The 17,924-nt window shown below is 40.0% G+C and overlaps 1 non-coding gene and 1 pseudogene across 1 annotated transcript; one reads left to right on the top strand and one right to left on the bottom strand.

Annotated features, from left to right (window-relative positions):
- The first annotated feature begins 13,876 nt into the window (after positions 1-13,876).
- On the top strand, positions 13,877-16,665 carry LOC113597142 (elongation factor 1-alpha 1-like; annotated as a pseudogene).
- A 164-nt stretch (positions 16,666-16,829) lies between these two features.
- Positions 16,830-16,933, bottom strand: LOC113597152 (U6 spliceosomal RNA). Its single transcript, XR_003418012.1, has one exon. It is a non-coding gene; the product is annotated as a U6 spliceosomal RNA (small nuclear RNA).
- Positions 16,934-17,924: the final 991 nt, after the last annotated feature.

The following is a 17,924-nucleotide window of genomic DNA, read 5'->3' as shown; positions in this document are numbered from 1 at the left end:
AAAATTCTGGTGTAACAGTTCACAATTGATTACTACTTAGTTTTCACTGGAGACTAAGGTTTTTAAGAGTTAAAATTCTGCCAAATGTAATTATGACTGGTGGAAATAAGGAAAGCAACTCTAGGGGCACCTGGGTGGCTCAGTTAAGTGCCTGACTTCACCTCAGGTCATGATCTCGTGGTTCACGAGTTCAAGCCCCACACTGGGATCTGTGCTGACAGCTCAGAGCCTGGAGCCTGCTTCAGATTCTGTCTCTGTCTCTCTCTGCCCCTTCCCCATTCATGCTCTCTCTCAAATATAAATAAAACATTTAAAAAATTTTTTAACGAAAGCAATTCTATACACAGTAAAGCAGGAGATATATAAGAAGTATCTAAGAAATGAGAATACATTTTTGTTGAGGGTAAAAGAAAGTAATTTTGTCCTAAATGAGACTGGTTGGAGAAAAAGGGCTTAGGTCAAAATCTAAAGCAAAAGAGGGGCGCCTGAGTGGCTCAGTTAAGCATCGGACTTCAGCTCAGGTCATGATCTCGTTCATTTGTGGATTCGAGCCCTGCATGGAGCTTTCTGCTGTCAGCACAGAGCCTGCTTCAGATCCTCTGCCCCCCATGCCCCTCCCCCACATGCATGAGTGCACTGCCTGTCAAAAATAAATATTAAAAATAAATAAATAATACAGGCAACACTCTAATTATGGAAGATATTTTTTATACTTAATTGCAGTAGGGACTCATTCTCAGTCAAAGCAATAGTCATGACTTCACATGGAACCAATAAATAGGGATTGTTTTTCATAAAATGAAGACTGGCAATAAAGTTGTCCATTCGATTGCAAATATTTGGTTATAAGGTATAGCCACTGATACTCTTTCATGTTTAAAAATAAATAAATAAATAAATAAATAAATAGGGGCACTTGGGTGGCTCAGTCAGTTAAGTGTCTGACTTTGGCTCAGGGCATGATCTCGCAGTTTGTGAGTTTAAACCCCAGGTCAAGCTCTATGCTGACAGCTTAGAGCTTGGAGCTTGCTTTAGATTCTGTGTCTCTCTGCCCCTCCCCCACTCACATTCTGTGTGTCTCTCCCTCTCAAAAATAAACATTAAAATTTTTTTAATAAATAAATAATAAAAGCAAAAGAAAGTTGTAGAAGGCTTGTAAAGGGAAAGCTTTAAGAAAAATTTTAGTTGGAATGATATAATGCTTTTGTTAAATCAGACTCTTAATAAAACAGAAAAACATGGAGTTCTGGCAGTAGCTGAGAGATATGGGGATGAACAACTTCTTAATTATCATGGGACTAGAGGTCCTATAGGCGACTTCCAGTTTCCTAATGGGGCTCAGTCCCAACAAGTCTGAATGAGGTTAGCCTAGTGTATCACCACCATTTCCAAGCCTGTATTTTAAAAGATTATTACAAGCCTGTATTTTAAAAGGATTAAGCCCTTAAATTATACAAAATTAGCCACTATTTTACAAACACAGAGTAAGAGCCCAGTGGCCTTCCTGGAGAGGTTGAAGGAGGCTCTCATTAAATATATGGTTATCTTGGGACACCTGGGTGGCTCAGTCAGCTAGGTGTCCAACTCTTGATTTTGGCTCAGATTCATGAGTTCTGAGCTCTGCATCAGGCTCTGAACTGACAGCATGAAGCCTGCTTGGGATTCTTTGTCTCCTCTCTCTCTCTCTCTCTCTTTGCCCCTCTCGGACTTGTGCTCTCTCTCTCTCTCTCAAAAATATATAAACTTTAAAAATATAGCTATCTCCCCTGATACTCCTGAGGCTGAGACTATTTTAAGTTTTTTTTAATGTTTATTCATTTTTGAGAGAAAGAGAGACAGAGCATGAGCAGGGGAGGGACAGATAGAGGGAGACACAGAATCTGAAGCAGGCTCCAGGCCCTAAGCTGTCAGCACAGAGCCCGATGTGGGGCTTGAACCCACGAGTCAGGAGATCATGACCTGAGCCAAAGTCAGATGCTCAACCAACTGAGCCATCCAGGTGCCCCATGGCTGAGACTATTTTAAAGGACAAATTTGTCACTCAGTCAGCCCCAGATATTCAAAGGAAGCTGCAAAAATTGGCTGTTAGCCGGGAAGGAATTGGAGCTCTTAGGAGCTGCCAATCGGGTATATTACAACTGAGATCAAGAGGAAACTAAGGAATAGAAATGGAGACTTTAGAAAAAATCTGAGGCCTTAGTTGTGGCCTAACATACTCAGACCAGCCTTCTGGAGGCCACTTGTGTGGCTGTTCAGAGCACTGGAAATAAGACTGCCCTTAAATTTTTTTTATGTTTATTTTTGAAAGAGAGAGAGAGACAGAGTGTGAGAGTGTGAGCGGAGAAGGGGCAGAGAGAGAGAGACACACACACACACACACACACACAGAATCTGAAGCAGGCTCCAGACTCCGAGCTGCCAGCACAGAGAAGACAATCCTTAGAAGGGACAAAAGAAGTCAAAGCCCCGCAAGCCATGCCCCTTATGTGGAGACGATCACTAGAAGTCTGAATGCCCTCAGAGACCTCTATCTGTGAGGACTCAAATAACCAGTGTCCCTGAAAGGGACTGATGGGCCCTGGGGCTCTTCACAGGGGTTCCCCAGCACCAATTATCTATTGGAAGTCCAGAGCCTTGGGCAACTCTGGAAAACTCAGGTAACTGAAAAGCCAGTTTATTTTCTTCTTGCTGGATCCACCTTTTCTGTCCTCCTTTCTACTCCTGGCCAACTATCCAAATGTAGTGTAATGATTAGAGGCATCTCTGGAAAACTTATGACTAAATTTTTCTCTCAGCCCCTGGGATGTATATGGAGAAACCTAATTTTTTCTCGTTCTTTATCAATCATGCCTACAAGTCCCAGTCCCTTGTTGGGAAGAGATATATTAGCCCAGATGAAGACTACTGCATTGCTAGCCCCAGGGAAATGTTTATGCCTTCCCTTAATAAAAGTTATTGAGGCTTCTCTTATTTGGGATAACTCCCTTGCTCAATTTAGATCCACCTACTCTCCCAAGGAAATGAACTGGGGTCTGATTCATAGACACTGTCTCCAGTGCTCAGGATGGTTACAAACAGAGCAGAGGCAATTTCTATTATCTAGCTCACAGAGTTGGGAGATCATTAAAGCACTGCCTTGAGGCCTTTCATTTAGGGAGGGATAAAACTTATCAAATGGTCCAAAAGATATTTATCAGAAAAAAATTGTCAAGGACAGTTCAGCAAGTAGTATCAGCCTGTAAAGTTTAACTTACAAACAATCCTCTCAACCACAAAATTCCTCTCCAAGGCAAAGTACTGGAAGCTATACAGGGGAAGACTGGCAATTAGATTTCCCTCATATGCCAATGTCAAAGGGATTCCAACATCTGTTGGTATAGGTTGGTACTTTTACTAATTGGGTAAAGGCCTTCCCCTGCAAAATGGAAAAGACACAAGAAGTAATAAAAGCTCTGCTTTATAAAATAATACCCAGGTTCAACTTATCCAAAAATTTGTAAAGTAATAATGGTAAATGGCTGTTGTGGCTCTTTCTCTGGTAGGACTCGTCCTTGGAAAAGTTTTGCATTGTGAAATAAAGCAAACTGTCTTACTCAGCAGAGTAACTCTAAATAACACCTGATAAACATTAGATGCTTTAAATCAAGAATTAAAGGAAGTTAGGGCTGGGCTGTTGGAAAATTGAGCCACCATTGGTTACTTACTGCTCCTCCATCACCTGGGTTGTGAGAGATTCCCTCACATGTGTTGTTCAATATAACCAATAATTCTCATAAAGTCTCACGACAAATAGATGACATTCAGGCACAATTGGACAAACTCAGGATCTCTCCTAGATTGTTCAGTATAGAAACTAGAGACATTATCTTAGAGATGCCATCTTGTTCATCAGCATAATCTTTAGTTTGTGTTTTTCTCTTTGTGTCTGCCAATGTTAGTGCCACCTCATGCCTGCCAGCTTTCCTGTGGAACCATACTGTGGACCACTTGACCGACCCTTGGGTAGACTGACTGCCATACCCCACACCATCCCTTGTCAACTTGAAAAAGCCAAAACAGTCATCATCCCTGTTCCCTAACAGCAGTTAGGGGCCCTATTCCAGGGGGGAGGAATGAGTAGGGAAAGGGTTAATATTAAGCAGGGATAGATAAAGGACCCTCAGGGAGGTAGGCTTCAGCTGCAAGTGGGAGACTGAAGCTGCTGTGGGGTTTGGAAAAAAAGGGGGAGCGGGAATAAATGCATTCCAAACCTGCCTGGACAAGGTGCCATGAATGAAGTCTCACAAACTTTCTGATAATGTCTCAATAATATCCTTGGTGGCAATCCAGTTGGGACCCCCTCACTCTTGAGAGCTTTGTACTTTTGCTCAATAAACTTTATTGCTTTGTTCACTCTCTGCTGTCTTCGAGATTCATTCTTTGACTCCATGAGATAAGGAGCAGTGTCTCTCCCACCCACCTGTAACATGGGGAGCAAGAAGTACGGAGTGTCCGAGTTCTTGCAAACAGCGTGTGGAGCTCAAACTCAGAGATTCTGGAAGTGCATGACTTTCTCCGGAGCAAAGCTGCAGAGCACACTCTTGGGGAGAAGGAGGGAGTGCATAGCATGGCATAATGATTTCTGGGGCACACTGGAAGAGAACATTCCCCTTCCTGGAATACTTTTGGAAGAGTGTTTATTGCCTCTCCAAGAAAAATAAGCCAAAAGCCTTTTATCAGGAGGGTGGAGAATCTCTACTCCAGAAGAGAGGAGCAGATAAGCACCATACTGGGTCATACCAGCTGCATGCCAAGTGCTGGGTTCTTTAAGACCTTGGGTGTTGAATCCTAGCTGTGTGCACCAAGGAAAAGGCACAGAAAAGTTATGGCCTAGTGTAAGCTGAGGGCCCTCAGTATTCTGTGAAGGCTGCCTGAACAACTGGGGTTGAGATCCCAGGTCCAGGGACAGGAGATTGGGGTAACACTCTTCCCCCCACCCCCGCCCAACACCAACACAGTGGGACTTCAGAGAGCAATACAGCAGCCTCCAGTGAACCTTGGACTTGCTACACCAAACCCCGTTCCTCCATGCTTGGTATGTTTATTTACTGGGGCAAGATTGACTCTGAGCATATGCAGCCAGCCTCTTTTCCAGACCAGTATATCTACCACCCCAGGCACCAACAGATAACTCTTTTTCTTCTTTTTAACCTCTTTCCCTCTTTCTTTTTTTCTTGTAGAATCATGTTCATTTCTGATTTGTTTTTTCTCATTTCGTTTTATCTTTTTTCTTTTTTTAATCAGGCTTTTTTATTCTTTTCTTTTTCCTTCTTATCTCTTTTCTTCTGCTTTTTTTTCCTGTTTTCTCCTTTCTTTTTCTTTGGAATAAGCCTGATAATTTAATGATTTTCTGTTTGTTTTTCTTTTGTTCTCTTTCCATCTTTCTTTGTATGCAATCAGGCTCCCTCCCCCTTTTCCTTTTTTCCAGGGTTACTTCAACAAAAAAATCAAAGCACACCTAGTTAAAGATCCAAACACTCCACCACTGCCAGCAAGGAGGAACTCTGCAGAGAACTGACCCATGAGATAGAGCAGCCAAAATGCAACAGCAGAGTGCATACATTGTACATCAAAAATACTTTCTGAAATGCCAGGCCCTGGACAGTGTATGACCCCTTTTTAATATAGTAGTACACTCAGGTGCAGGAAACATAACAAGCTTTTAAAACACGCAAAAGGGGGCGCCTGGGTGGCGCAGTCGGTTAAGCGTCCAACTTCAGCCAGGTCACGATCTCGCGGTCCCTGAGTTCGAGCCCCGCGTCGGGCTCTGGGCTGATGGCTCAGAGCCTGGAGCCTGTTTGCGATTCTGTGTCTCCCTCTCTCTCTGCCCCTCCCCCGTTCATGCTCTGTCTCTCTCTGTCCCAAAAATAAATAAACGTTGAAAAAAAATAAATAAAACACGCAAAAGACAGAAATTTAGCCAAAATGATGGAGGAATTCTCCCCAAAAGAAAGGTCAAGAAGAAATCACAGCAAGGGACTTGCTTAAAACAGATATAAACAATACATCTGAATAAGAATTTAGAATAACAGCCATAAGACTAATAGCTGGGTTTGAAAACAACATAGAAGACACCAAAGAAACCCTTGCTGCAGAGATCAAAGAGTTAAGAACTAGTTGGGGTGAATGTCAAAATGCCAAAACTGAAGATGCAAAATAAGCTAGATATAGTGACAGCAAGGATTGAAGAAGCAGAGGAGAGAATAGGTGAAATAGAGGATAAAATTATAAAAATAATGAAGATTAAAAAAGAGAGAGAAAGGAAATTACTAGATCATGAGGTGAGACTTACAGAACTAAGTGATTCCAATAAAATGAAACAATACCCACATCATACGAGTCCCAGAAGAAGAAGAGCAAGAAAAAGGGGCACAAAGTTTATTTGAAGAAATTATAGCTGAGAACATCCCTAATCTGGGGAAAGAAACAAGCATCCAAGCCCAAGAGGCACAGAGAACTCCCTTCAAACTCAATAAAACAGGTCAACACCATGACATATCATAGTGAAACTGGCAAAATACAAAGATAAAGAGAATTCTGAAAGCAGCTATGGATAAGAGGCCATTAGCCTACAAGGATAGACACATAATGTTAGTAGCAGACCTGTCCACTGAAACTTCTCAGGCCAGATGGGAGTGGCAGGAAATATCCAATGTGATGAATAGGTAAAACATGCAGCCAAGAATCCTGTATCCAGAAAGGCTGTCTTTCAGAATAGAAGGAGAGATAGAGGGGCGCCTGGGTGGCTCGGTTGAGTGTCTGACTTTGGCCCAGGTCATGATCCTGCACTTTGTGGGTTCGAGTCCCATGTCAGGCTCTGTGCTGACAGCTCAGAGCCTGGAGCCTGCTTCATATTCTGTGTCTCACTCTATCTATGCCCCTCCCCACTCTGTCTCTCTGTCTCTCTGTCTCCCAAAAATAAATAAACATTAAAATAAAAAAGAAGGAGAGATAGACTTTCCCAGATAAACAAAAACTAAAGGAGTCCATGACCACTAAACCAGCCCTGCAAGAAATTTTGAAGAGGACGCTCTGAATGGAAAGCAGTAGAGACTATAAAGGACCAGAGAACATCACTAGATACACCAAATCTACAGATAACAAAATGGCACTAAATTCATAACTTTCAGTAAACACTCTGAATGTAAATGGACTAAAAGCCCCAATCAAAAGACATAGGGTCACAGAATGGATTAAAAAAACAAGATCCATCTATATGCTGCCTACAAGAGATTCATTTTAGATCTGAGGACACCTGCAGATTGAGAGTGAAGGGATGGAGAACCATCTATCATGCTACTGAATGTCAAATGAAAGCAAGAGTAGCCATACTTATATCAGACAAACTACATTTTAAAACAAAGACTATAACAAGAGATGAAGAAAAGCATTCTATCACAGTTAAGGGGTCTATCCATTAGGATCTATCCATTGTAAATATTTGTGTCCCTAACTTGGAGGAACACAAATGTATAAATAAATTAAACACAAACATAAACAAACTCCTTGCTAATAATACCATTTATAGTAGGAGACTTAGTACGCCACCTACAACAATGGGCAGATCAACTAAGCAGAAAATCAATAAGGAAACATCAGCTTGGAATGTCAAAATGGGCTAGATGACTTAACAGATAGATTCAGAACATTTCACCCTAAAGCAGTAGAATACACATTTTTCTCGAGTGCACAAGGAACATCCTCCAGAATAGATCACATACTGAGTCACAAATCAGTCCTCAACAAATTTAAAAAGATGGAGATCATAGCATGCATATTTTCAGATCACAACGCTATGAAATTTGAAATTTGAAATCAACCATGAGAAAAAATTTGGAAAGCCATGGAGGTTAGAGAACATCCTACTAAGAAGGAATGGGTTAGCCAGGAAATTCAAGAATAAATTAAAAAAATACATGGAAACAAATGAAAATGAAAACATGACAGTCCAAACCTTTTGGGATGCAGCAATGGCAGTCCTAAGAGGAAAATACATTGCAATTCAGGCCTATCTCAAGAAGCAAGAAATATCCCAAATACACAACCTAACCATACACTAAAAGAGATAGTAAAGAAGCAGCAAATAAAGCCAAAAGCCAGCAAAAGAAGGGAAATAATAAAGATTAGAGCAGAAATACATGATACGGGGGGGGGGGGGAAGTAGTATAGATCAATGATATCAAAAGTTTGTTTTTTGAAAGAATAAAATTGATAAACCCCTAGCCAGATTTCTCAAAAAGAAGAAAGGGCCCAAATAGATAAAATCACCAGTGAAAGAGGAGGATTCACAACAACAACACAGAAATACAAAAAATCACAAGAGAATACTATGAAAAATTATATGTCAACAAACTGGACAATCTGGAAGAAATGGACAAATTCCTAGACACCCACACACTACCAAAACTCAAATGGGAAGAAATAGGACATTTAAACAGGCCTATAACCAGTAAAGAAATTAAATCAGTTATCAAAAATCTCCCAAAAAATGAGAGTCCTGGGCCAGATGGTTTCCCAGGGGAATTCTACCAGACATTTAAAGAGGGGTTATTTTTCTCAAACTTTTCAAAAAAAAAAAAATAGAAATGGAAGGAAAGCTTCCAAACTCATTCTATGATGCCAGCATTATCTTGATTCCAAAACCAGACAAAGACCCCACTAAATGAAGAATTACAGGCCAATGTCCCTGATGAAACTGAATGCAAAAATTCTCAACAAGATACTAGTAATTTGAATCCAACAGTATATTAAAGAAATTATTCACCATGATCAGAGGGAGAAATCAACATGGCTGAGAATTAGTGATACCAGAATTTCCCTTATCCCTCAAACACAGCAGTATTGAGGTCAGAACACTTGGAATTCCAGGAATCCCGACTACAGTCTGACATAAACCTCTCCAGGGGAGTATGGAGACAGCTTGGCGGTTCAGAGGTGCATGTTTGTGAATTGGGAGAGATAAAACAGGTGGCAGTGTAGGCACAGAAGAGGGGGGGAACCCTTTTGGTGGATAAACAAAAGGAAGAGAAAGAGAGGCTGTAGAAGTGTGGTGTTACATCTGGATAAGGAAAAAACTCTCCATATCATGGTCGGGGAATGAAAAATTTGAAGAGAGCCAGGCTCTACTTTGCAAACAGCTTTAGGAGTAAAGGTTGGAGTTTTCGGGGTTGCAGGACTTTCTCTGGACCAGAGCTGCCAGTGTGCATGCCTGGAGGGAAGGAAAGCTAACCCCAGGCTAAGTAACGATCTCAGGAGCGCACTGGGAGAAAACAGTCCCCTCACTCGAGTACTGTGAGAAGAGGGTATATTGCACCCCCAGGACAAAAGACCCTGCAGGCACAAGCCAGAGGCCCTTTGTCAGTAGGACAGAGTGACACTATTCCAGAACCCATCCACATGGAGCGGATCCTTTAAGACATCGGGTTTTGAGTCCCAGTTGAGCGCCTGGGAGGCACAGGGGAAGGAGCAAAGCAAGTTGCCCCCCACCTCCTCCACTACTCTGTGAGGGCTGCCTGAACAGTGTGGTTTGAGACACCCAGTCTGGGGAGGAGAGATTGGGGTGTTGCCATTTTCCTCCCCATTACCAATACGGTGGGGCTTCAGGGAGCAGGACAGTGGCACCCAGTGGAGGCAGGACCACTTAATACCAAACCTCGCCCCTAAGAGCCTGGTAACTACTTATCTACCGAAGTGAGATTGACACTCACTGAACTACTTGGCCCCTCCTCCAGACAAGCACGGTCACTGGTTCCAAGGCACCAATGGACAACTGTCCTGTGGTTTTGTATGTTAGTCTGATGTTTTTGTTGTTTTTCTTTTATTTCCTTCTCTTCTTTTTTCCCTGCCTTATCTTTCTACTCTCCTATTTTTTTTTTCTCTCCCTGGAGAGCCTTATAGTTTCTGATTTGATTTTTGGTTGATTCTTATTATATATATTTTCTCTTTTTCCTCCCTCTTTTCTGGTTGTTTGTTTAATCAGGCATTTATTGCTATGTTCTTTTTATACCTTTTCTGTACTCCTTCTTTATTTTCCTCACTCTTTTTTTTAATATGTATTTATTTTTGAGAGACAGAGCATGAGCAGGGGAGGGGCAGAGAGAGTGGGAGACACAGAATCGAAAGTAGGCTCCAAGCTCTGAGCTGTCAGCATGAATGGTGAGATCATGACCTGAGCCAAACTCAGATGCTTAACCAACTGAGCCACCCAGGCACCCCAACTGGGCTTGAAAAAAAGCATAGAAGACAGCAAGAATCTATTGCTGCACAGATCAAGGAAATAAGAAATAGTCATGATGAATTAAGAAATGTTGTAAATAGGTTAAAATAAACTAGATGCAGCGACAGCAAGGATGGAAGAAGCAGAGAAAAGAATAGGTGAAATAGAAGATAAAATTATGGAAAATGATGAAGCTGAGAAAAGGAGAAAAAGGAAATTACTAGACCACGAGGGAGAATTGGAGACCTAAGTGATTCAGTAAAATTAATTATATTTGTATCATAGGAGTTTCAGAAGAGGAAGAGAAAGAGAAAGAGGCAGAAGGTTTATTTGAACAAATTATAGCTGAGAACTTTCCCAACCTGGGGAAAGAAACAGGCATCCAAGTCCAGGAAGCACAGAGAACTCCCTTCAGAATCAACAAAAACAGGTCAACACCATGCCATATCATAGTGAAACTGGCAAAATACAAAGATAAAGAGAGAATTCTGAAAGCAGCTAGGGGCAAATCGGGCCTTAATCTACAAAGGTAGACATATAAGAGAAGTAGCAGACCTGTCCACTGAAAATTGACAGGCCAGAAAAGAGTGGCAGGAAATATTCAATGTGCTGAATAGGAAAAATATGCAGCCAAGAGTCCTCTATCCAGCAAGGTTGTCATTTAGAATAGAAGGAGAGATAAAGGCTTTCCCAGACAAACAAAAACTAAAAGAGTTCATAACCACTAAATCAGCCCTGCAGGAGATCCTAAGGGGGACTCTGCATGTGGAAAGCAGCAAAATCTACAAAGGACCAGAGACAACACCACAAGCACAAAACCTGCAGATAACATAATGACACTAAAGCCACATCTTTCAATAATCACTCTGTATGTAAATGGACTAAATGCCCCATTTAAAAGACATTGGGTATCAGAATGTATAAAAAACCAAGATCCATCTATATGCGGCCTGCAAGAGACTCATTTTAGACCTGAGGACACCTGCAGATTGGAAGTGAAGGGATGGAGAACCATCTATTATGCTACTGAATGTCAAAAGAAAGCCAGAGTAGCCATACTTATATCAGACAAACTAGTTTTAAAACAATGACTGTAATAAGAGATGAAGAAGGGCATTATATTATAATTAGAGGGTGAATCCATCAAGAACAGCAAAAATTGTAAATGTTTATGCCCCCAACGTGAAAATATCAAAATATATGAATCAATTAATGGCAAACATAAATAAATGTGTAGACAACAATACTGTGATTGTAGGGGACTTTAATAGTCCACTTACAACAATGGACAGATAACCTAGGCAGAAAATCAGTAAGGAAACAATGGCTCTGAATTACACATTGGACCAGATGGACTTAACAGATATATTCAGATCTTTTCATCCAAGAGTAACAGAATACACATTCTTCTCAAGTGCACATGGAACATTCTCCAAAATATATCACATACTGACCACAAAATAGCCCTCAACAAATATAAAAGGATTGAGATCATACCAAGCATATCTTCAGATCACAATGCTTTGAAACTTGAAATCAACCACAAGAAAAAATTTAGAAAGCCTCCAAGTTCATGAAGGTTAAGGAACATCCTACTAAAGAATGAATGAGCCAACCAGGAAATTAAAGAAGAACTTAAAAAATATTTGGAAGCAAATGATAATGAAAACACGACAGTCCAAACCATTTGGGATGCAGCAAAGGCAGTCCTAACAGGAAAATACATTGCAATCTAGGCCTATGAAGCAAGAAAAATCCCAAATACAGAATCTAACCTCACACCTAAAGGAACTAGAAACAGAGCAGCAAAGAAACCCAAAGCCAGAAGAAGAAGATAAATAATAAAGATTAGAGCAGAAATTAACAATATAGAATCCAAAACAACAACAACAACAACAAGAACAAAAACACGGTAGAACAGATCAATAAATCTAAGAGTTGGTTTTTCAAAAGAATAAATAAAATTTATAAACCCTCAGCCAGACTTCTCAAAAAGAAGAGAGAGGGGACCCAAATAGATAAAATCATGAATGCAAGAGGAAAGATCACAACCAACACCACAGAAATACAAACAATTATAAGAAAATACTATGAAAAATTATATGCCAAAAAACTGGACAATCTGGAAGAAATGGACAAATACCTAGATACCCACACACTACCAAAATTCAAACAGGAAGAAATAGAAAACTTGAACAGGCCCATAAGCAGCAAAGAAATTGAGTTGGTCATCAAAAGTCTTCCACCATGATCAAGTGGCATTTATTCCTGGGTTGCAGAGCTGGTTCAATATTCACAAATCAATGTGATATACCACATTATTAAAAGAAAGCATAAGAACCATATGATTTTTTCAATAGATGCAGAAAAGGCATTTGACAAAATACATTATCCTTTCTTGATAAAAACCCTTAAGAAAGTAGGGGTAGAAGGAACATGCCTCAACATCATAAAAGCCATATATGAAAGGCCTACAGCTAATATCATCCTCAATGGGTAGAAACTGAGAGCTTTCTCCCTAGGGTCAGGAACATGACAGGCATGTCCACTCTCACCCTGTCATTGAACATAGTACTGGAAGTCCTAGCCTCAGCAATCAGACAACAAAAAGAAATAAAAGGTATACAAACTGGTAAAGAAGTCAAACTTTCACTGTTCACAGATGACATGATACTCTACATAGAAAACTCTACATAGAAAAGAGTCCACCAAAAAAACATTAGAACTAATATGTGAATTCAGCAGTCACAGGATATAAAATCAACGTACATAAATAAGTTACGTTTCTATACACCAATAATAAGGCAGCAATAAAGAAAAATCAAGGAACCAATCCCATTGACAATAGCACCAAAAACTATAAGATATTCAGGAATAAACCTAATCAAGGAAGTAAAAGATCTGTACACTAAAAACCATAGAAAGCTTATGAAAGAAACTGAAGATATAAAGAAATGGAAAAACATCCCATGCTCATGGATTGGAAAAACAAGTATTGTTAAAATGTCAATACTACCCAGTCTACACATTCAGTGCAATCCCTATCAAAATTATGCCAGCATTCTTTTCAGAGCTAGAACAAACAATCCTAAGCAAAATTAGTCAGTCAGAGAAAGACAAATATCATGTGACTTCACTCATATGAGGAATTTAAGATACAAAACAGATGAACATAAGGGAAGGGAAGCAAAAATAATATAAAAACAAGGAGGGGAACAAACATAAAAGACTCTTAAATACAGAGAACAAACTGAGGGTTGCTGGAGGAGTTGTGGGGGGGGGGGATGGGCTAAATGGGTAAGGGGCATTAGGGAGGACACTTGTTGGGATGAGCACTGGGTGTTATACTATGGGATGAATCACTGGAATCAACTCCTGAAATCATTATAGCACTATATGTTAACTAACTTAGATGTAAACTTAAAAATAAATTTTAAAAATATTTTTTAAATAAAATTATTTCTGTCACACATGGCCCAATTTCATATGTAGAAAAACTTAAACTTTTTTACAACAGATTTGTCACCAGAACACAGGTGTCATGAAAACCACCACTAAACCTAAGCCAAAATGGGAAAGGAAGACTAATATCAACATCATAGTTATTGAATATGTAGATGCAGGCAAGTCTACCACTCCTGGTCATATGATCTAAACATGTGGTAGAATCAACAAAAGAACTATTGAAAAATTTGATAAGGGGGCATTCAAGATGAGAATGGGCTTCTTTAAGTATGCCTGGGTCTTGAGTAAACTGAAAGCAATGGTGAATGTGGTATCACCATTAATATCTCCCTGTGGAAATTCAAGACCAGCAAGTGTTATGTGACCATCATCGATGCCACAGGGCACAGACTTTATAAAAAAAAATCTCAAGCCAACTGTACTGTCCTAATTGTTGCTGCTGTTGGTGAATTTGAGGCTGGTATCATGAATGGCAGACCCATTAGCATGCCCTTCTGGCTTACACACTGGGTGTGAAACAACCATTTGTTGGTGTTAACAAAATGGATTCCACTGAGCCACCCTACAGCTGGAAGAGATATGAGGAAATGGTTAAGAAAGTCATCACCTACATTAAGAAAATTGGCTACCATCCCAGTAGCATTTGTGCCAATTTTTGGTTGGAATGGTGACAACATGCTCCAGCAAAGTGCTAACATGCCTTCTTTCAAAGGATGGAAACTTACCTATAAAGATGGCAATTCCAGTGGAACCATGCTGCTTGAAGCTCTGGATTGCATTCTGCCACCAACTTGTCCCACTAACAAGCCCTTGTGTCTGTCCCACCAGGACATCTACAAAATTGATTGTATTGGTACTGTCCCTGTGGGCCAAGTGGAGACTAGTGTTCTTAAACCTGCTATGGTGGTCACTTCTGAGTTAGAAGTGTTAGAACTGAGGTAAAGTCTGTTGACATGCACCATGAGACTTTGAGTGAGACTCTTCCTGGGGAAAATATAGACTTCAATGTCAAGAACATATCTGTCAAATATGTTCATCATGGCAATGTGGCTGATGATAGCAAAAATGACCCATCAATGGAAGCAGCTAGCTTCCAGGATAATCACCTGAACCATCCAGGCCAAATCAGTGCTGGATATACAACTGTGCTGGATTTTCACACAGCTTACACTACTTGTAAGTTGCTGAGCTGGAGAAGATTGATCATCATTCTGGAAAAAAGCTGGAAGATGGCCCCAGGTTATTGAAATCTGGTGACGCTGCCATTGTATGGTTCCTGGCAAGCCTATGTGTGTTGACAGCATCTCTGACTACCCTCTTCTGGGCCATTTTGCTGTTTGTGACATGAGACAGACGATTGCTGTAGGTGTCATCAAAGCAGTGGACAATAAGATAGCTGGAGCTGGCAAGGTCACCAGGTATGTCCAGGAAGCTCAGAAGGCTAAATGAATATTATCCCCAATACCTGCCACCCCAGTCTTAATTAGTGGTGGAAGAATGGTCTCAGAACAGTTTGCATCAATTGGCAATTTCAGTTTAATAGTAAAGGACTGTGGCACAAAAACAGACACACAGACCAATGGAATAGAATAGAAACCCCAGAACTAGACCCACAAATGTATGGCCAACTCATCTTTGACAAAGCAGGAAAGAACATCCAATGGAAAAAAGACAGTCTCTTTAACAAATGGTGCTGGGAGAACTGGACAGCAACATGCAGAAGGTTGAAACTAGACCACTTTCTCACACCATTCATAAAAATAAACTCAAAATGGATAAAGGACCTGAATGTGAGACAGGAAACCATCAAAACCCTAGAGGAGAAAGCAGGAAAAGACCTCTTTGACCTCAGCCGTAGCAATCTCTTACTCGACACATCCCCAAAGGCAAGGGAATTAAAAGCAAAAATGAATTACTGGGACCTTATGAAGATAACTTCTGCACAGCAAAGGAAACCAACAAAACTAAAAGGCAACCAACGGAATGGGAAAATATATTTGCAAATGACATATCGGATAAATGGCTAGTATCCAAAATCTATAAAGAGCTCACCAAACTCCACACCCGAAAATCAAATAGCCCAGTGAAGAAATGGGCAGAAAACATGAATAGACACTTCTCTAAAGAAGACATCTGGATGGCCAACAGGCACATGAAAAGATGCTCAACGTCGCTCCTTATCAGGGAAATACAAATCAAACCCACACTCAGATATCACCTCACGCCAGTCAGAGTGGCCAAAATGAACAAATCAGGAGACTATAGATGCTGGAGAGGATGTGGAGAAACGGGAACCCTCTTGCACTGTTGGTGGGAATGCAAACTGGTGCAGCCACTCTGGAAAACAGTGTGGAGGTTCCTCAGAAAATTAAAAATAGACCTACCCTATGACCCAGCAGTAGCACTGCTAGGAATTTACCCAAGGGATACAGGAGTACTGATGCATAGGGGCACTTGTACCCCAATGTTTATAGCAGCACTCTCATCAATAGCCAAATTATGGAAAGAGCCTAAATGTCCATCAACTGATGAATGGATAAAGGAATTGTGGTTTATATACACAATGGAGTACTACGTGGCAATGAGAAAGAATGAAATATGGCCCTTTGTAGCAACGTGGATGGAACTGGAGAGTGTGATGCTAAGTGAAATAAGCCATACAGAGAAAGATACCATATGTTTTCACTCTTATGTGGATCCTGAGAAACTTAACAGAAACCCATGGGGGAGGGGAAGGAAAAAAAAAAAGAGGTTAGAGTGGGAGAGAGCCAAAGCATAAGAGACTCTTAAAAACTGAGAACAAACTGAGGGTTGATGGGGGGTGGGAGGGAGGAGAGGGTGGGTGATGGGTATTGAGGAGGGCACCTTTTGGGATGAGCACTGGGTGTTGTATGGAAACCAATTTGACAATAAATTTCATATATTGAAAAATAAATAAATAAAAACTCAAGTCAGGTCATATAAAAAAAATAATAATAGTAAAGGACTGGTTAATGATAACAATGCACTGTAAAACCTTCAGATGGGTAGGAGAATGTTTGGTGGACCACTTGGGTTGTGTTTGTGTGTGTGTGTGTGTGTGTGTGTGTGTGTGTGTTATCTTTAAGTTACTAGTTTTTAAAATCAGTACTTTTGGCATATCATCCTTGCACATGAGGCCATGCTGATCTTCTCTGCATCGCTCCAACTTTCATATACACTACCAAAGCAAGCCCTAAAATCAGTACTTTTTAATGGAAAAAACTTCACCAAAAATCTGTCACAGAATTTGAGACCCACTAAAGCAATAGTTTAATAAAAAAAAAAACTTAAAGATTATACACACACACAAACTATTAGAACCAATAAATGAAATCAGCAAAACTATAGGATAAAAATCAACACATACATATCAGTTGCATTTCTATACAGTAACAATGAACTATCAGAAAAGGAAATTAAGAAAACAATTCCAATTACAATAGCATCAAGAAGAATAAAATAATTAGAAATAAACTTAGCCAATGAATGAAAGATTACAAAATGTTGCTGAAAGAACTAGTAAATGGAAACACATCTCATGTTCATGTTTTGAAAGGCTTAATATGGTTAACATATCAATACTACCCAAGAGATCTACAGATATAATGCAATTTAATTCAAAACGACAATGGCATTTTTTGCAGAAACATCCCAAAATTCATATGGAATCACAAGGGAACCCAGAGCCAAAACAATCTTGAAATAAGAATAGAGTTGGAGATCATGCATTTCCCGATTTCAAAATATATTACAAATCTTCAGTGATAAAAACACTGTGGTACTGGCACAAGGACAGACATATAGACTAATGGAGTAGAATAGATACCCCCCCCCAAAAAATCCTCAAATGTTTGGTCAAGTGATTTTTGACAGAGGTGCAAAGACCATTCAATGGGGAAAGGAACTTTTCCAACACATGGTGCTGGAAAAAACTTGATATCCACATACAAAAGAATGAAATTGTACCCTTACATCTAACATCAAACAGAAAAAATAACTCAAAATAGGTCAGAGACTTAAAACTATAAAACTCTTAAAAGAAATCCAGGGCAAAAGCTTCACAACATTGGATTTGGCAATGACATCTTATATTTGACACCAAATGCATAGGCAACAAAAGAAAAAAATAGTTAAATCATATTTCATGATAATTTTGTACATTGAAAGACAGTAGCAACAGAGT

This window comes from Acinonyx jubatus, chromosome B2, assembly GCF_027475565.1.
Source record: "Acinonyx jubatus isolate Ajub_Pintada_27869175 chromosome B2, VMU_Ajub_asm_v1.0, whole genome shotgun sequence".
In the NCBI taxonomy this organism is placed as follows: domain Eukaryota; kingdom Metazoa; phylum Chordata; class Mammalia; order Carnivora; family Felidae; genus Acinonyx; species Acinonyx jubatus.
This window is presented reverse-complemented; position numbering and strand designations above follow the sequence as displayed.